Raw genomic sequence first — 4,466 nt, forward strand, 5'->3', positions numbered from 1 at the left:
GGTCAGATGCAATAATAACAGGCAGAGTAGATGCATCACCTAAAAAAGCATACCTCAAATGTTCAGGTAAAGGCTTAAGCTCAAGAGTAGGAGCTTCATCAATAGAAGGCTTGAGGCGTTTAGGAGCTTTGCTCAATTCTTCCATTCCAAGAGATTCAAAAGGCATATCGATCTTCCTCTTCCAGGGAGAAGCATTGAAATATTACAATTGCTTATCACCTTCGTCATCTTCACTGTCTGAATTTCCTAATAAGGCTTTTTTAAGGCGTCGGGTCTTAGCATTTGATCAAGTTCCGATGTGACCACCGAATCGACCAACTCAACTTTTAAGCACTCCTCATTATCAGTAGGAAATTTCATAGCATTGAACACATTAAAAGTCACATCCTGATCCAACACTCACATTGTAAGCTCACCCTTCTGCACATCAATCAAGGTTCGGCCAGTTGCCAAGAAAGGCCTTCCCAAGATTATAGGAATCTTCTTATCCTCCTCGAAATCAAGAATTACAAAATCAGAAGGAAAGATGAGTTTATCAACCTTGACCAAGACATCCTCCACAATACCTCGCGGATATGTAATAGAACGGTCGGCCAACTGCAAAGTCATATACGTTAGTTTAGGATCAGGTAGATCCAACTGCTTGAAGATTGACAAAGGCATCAGATTAATGCTAGCTCCCAAGTCATATAAGCATCTGTCAAAAGACACTTTTCCAATAGTACATGGAATAGTAAAGCTTCCTGGATCTTTAAGCTTCAGAGGCAACTTCTGCTGCAGCACAACACTGCATTCCTCCGTGAGAGTGACAGTCTCTAAATCATCTAGCTTCACTTTCCGAGAGAGAATACCTTTCATAAACTTTGCATAACTAGGCATCTGCTCGAGAGCCTCAGCGAAAGGTATGTTGATATGAAGTTTCTTGAACACCTCCAGAAACTTCTCAAACTGCTTGTCAAGCTTTTTCTTCTGCAGCCGCTTAGGAAAAGGTGGTGGAGGATAGATCTGTTTCTCTCCTGTATTACCCTTAGGCAGAGTGTGCTCAACAATAGTATTCCTTGGTTCCACTTCTTCATCCTACTGCTTTGCTTCTTTCTCAGCCCCAGCTTCTTCAGTCAACTCTTGAGTTTGTTCGGGATTTGCAACCTTCCCAGACCTCAAAGTGATTACCTTTACCTGCTCCTTGGCTTCCCTCTTTCCTGGAACTTCAGTGTCACTAGGCAATGTACCAAGTTGACCATTTAGCAAGGCATTGACAATTTGCCCAATTTGATTTTCCAAGGTCTTGATAGAAATAGCTTGACTCTTGCACATGAGCTTCAACTCCTATAATTCAGATTTTTCATTAGCTTGTTGCAGCTGGAGTTGTTGTTTTGGTGCATACTTCGGTTGCTAAAAACCAGGGGGTTTTATTACTTAGTTGGATACTGCTGATAAGGCTGTTGAATCGCATTTTGAGCGTTGCTCCAACTGAAATTAGGATGATTGTGGTTGTTAGGATGATAGGTGGTTGTCACAGGTTGCTGCAATCGCTGGAAGTTGCTCACGAATTGAGCTAATTCACTAGAAATTGCGCACTGATCAGTCTCATGGGCACCAGCACAAAGCTCACAGACACTAGTGATTTGATTAACTCCATAATTAGCCAAAGTGTCCACCTTCATTGTCAAAGCCTTAACTTGGGCAGCTATAGCAGTTGCTGCGTCCAACTCCAGAATTCCTGCTACTTTTCCCTGAGTCAGTCTCTGGGAAGGATTCTGATACTCATTAGCAGCCATCAGTTCAATAAGTTCATAAGCTTCATCATAGCTCTTAGCCCACAAGGCTCCTCCTGATGCTGCATCAAGTATGGGTCTAGAAGTAGCACCCAATCCATTGTAGAAACAGTTGATAATCATCTAATCAGGCATGCCATGGTGTGGGCACTTCCTTAACATCTCCTTATATCGATCACAAGCCTCACACAGAGATTCTCCAGTTTGTTGAGCAAACTGAGGAAGAGCATTCCTGATTGCGGCAGTCTTCGCTATGGGAAAGAATATAGTGAGAAACTTTTGAGCGAGATCTTCCCAAGTGGTGATAGATCCTGCTGATAGAGAGTCTAACCAGAACTTTTCCTTGTCCCTCAGAGAGAATGGGAAGAGTCATAGCTTGATAGCATCTTCAGTCACATCATTGAACTTGAAAGTGTCGCAGGTCTCGATAAAATCCCTGATGTGCATGTTGGGGTCTTTGGTAGGAGAACCCCCAAACTGAACTGAGTTATGTATCATCTGGATCGTGCTTGACTTGATCTCAAAAGTGTTAGCCCTGATGGCTGATCTAATGATGCTAGACTGAATGTCATTAAACTTAGGCTTAGAATAGTCCATCAAAGCCTTCGGATTTTCTGCTTCATCACCCATAGCTACTACAATTGGCTCTTCAACTTTCTCTTCTTCTTCTACCTTCTTTTCTTCCTTAAAAACTTCCCCCCGAACTACCACAAGTTCTTCCTCGGCTTTATCCAGTGTTCTCTTACGAGTACGTGAACGTGTATGCATACACCCTCGCTAGATCACCTGAAATAAAACAAGGAAACAAGTAAGTAACAATGTCCGAGTCAATGAACTTTAACGACCACTGATGGAAAGCACATAAACTAATAATTAAAACTGCAGTTCTTAATGCCCAACAAGTTCCATATCTTTCTTGGCCCAACCTGAAATATGCGGGATAATAGATGGAAACAAATTCGCTAGACCCCGGCAGCGGCGCCAAAAACTTGTTAGTCGCTAAACACGCGCTAATATTACATGCAAGTATACGCGTTCGCAAAGAGTATAAGATATAAATCAGATTCGATCCCACAGATAAGACGATAACAAAGTGAGGTTGTTTATAACTAAGAATTAAAGTAATTATTATAACCACTAGAATAAGATAGACTGAGTTAATATATATGGCAAACATGGGATTCTAACTTCATTAAGTACTTTATTCAATAGCCTTATTGTTCTTAACCTTAGCATGCAATGGTGATGACACTAATCAGACAACACGAAACTGATAAACGCCAACTTTCGTTGCACAAGTACCATTCTGCCAGACATCCACAAAAGAGATAGAAGCTGAATAGGCACCAATTATATTGAGACCCTATATGTCTATAGAATTTGACAACATAACGGTTTAAGCACAAGTTATCTATCCTGATTACATAGGGCAAGTAAGATGGTTAAAATTACCTAAAAATCATGCATAACAATACATGAACCTATGCTAGCATGCCAAGTTCTAAATCCTTAAATTCACTTTCGCTTCATTAAGAATTAACACACTATCTTATAAGTTCGCGATGCTCACATGATGAATACGCACAATCAATACTAGGATATCATACAATCACCACACACTAAGGCATCGAAATAATTTAATTAAAGAAATCCATAAATAAATCCGCTAGAACCCCACGATAACGATTAGCTCATAATCGAACTCATCGCCAACGTGGGTTCCAATGAAAACATGATATAGCAAACGTGGTCTTTATACGAATAAATAAACCAAAGTACAAACAAGAGTAAAGGTTCAGCAAAATAAGAAACAAGTATCTAAATTACAACTCAAAACAAAGATTCACAAGAATAAACTAGATCATCTTCGCCTTTGTTGAATTGTGCCCAAAAGGTCTCTTGCCGTCTTCTCCCTACTTGATGTCTCTGAAATGACCTAAGTTATGTTTATATAGCAGTCCATGCATCCCAGGAGTCCAGCAAATCGAATTGTAGTTGAATCAGGATTTTAATATCCCGACCCAGCGCGGGTGCACTGACTTTCTGTTCTCCCGGCGCGGCCCCGCGCAACACCAGCGCGGGTGTGCCCGCCTTCTGCCAAAAATTCTTTTTTTCTTCTTCTTTATTCCTTGCAGCTTCGAGCCAGTCTTTCAAGCTTTTATTCCAGCACATCCTAAACACCATATTAGCATCAAAATAATGCTAATTCACCTGATTCACGAAGTAAAGCCTGAAATGCAAAAACACTTAAAAACACGTTAAAACACAAATAACTTGAGTACAAATACACCAAATCAAAGCTTATTAGAGCATAAATAAGTGTTATAAATTCCACTTAACAGTATCTACTGAATGTTGATACCATGTTGCCAAATCTGCAATTCAATTTAAAAGATGACAAGGATGATGATGAGCAGAAGCATGATGAGCAAAAACTTTCTGGCTCAAATCCAAGTCAATCTTCTAGATCAAATGGAAAAAAAGAAAAGGAGAAGAAAGGAGATCAAAAGAAGGAAGATGCGAGGAAGAAAGGGGATGAAAGAAGGAAGAAGAAGAAGGAAGATGGCTCAGGACCACACAAATAATCCCTACCAATCCAAATTAACCAAGCTCAACCCTTGAAGCCAACAAACCCAAATACTAAACCACCTCATACCTCAAAGCCTAAATACTTGTACAAACAAACTCCTA

General features: G+C 40.3%; 1 non-coding gene across 1 annotated transcript; it reads left to right on the forward strand.

Annotated features, from left to right (window-relative positions):
- The first annotated feature begins 1,908 nt into the window (after positions 1–1,908).
- LOC141716312 (small nucleolar RNA R71) lies at positions 1,909–2,015 on the forward strand. Its single transcript, XR_012573025.1, has one exon. It is a non-coding gene; the product is annotated as a small nucleolar RNA R71 (small nucleolar RNA).
- The last annotated feature ends 2,451 nt before the right edge of the window (positions 2,016–4,466 follow it).

The sequence above is a fragment of the Apium graveolens genome, chromosome 3 (assembly GCF_009905375.1).
Source record: "Apium graveolens cultivar Ventura chromosome 3, ASM990537v1, whole genome shotgun sequence".
Classification (NCBI taxonomy): Eukaryota; Viridiplantae; Streptophyta; class Magnoliopsida; order Apiales; family Apiaceae; genus Apium; species Apium graveolens.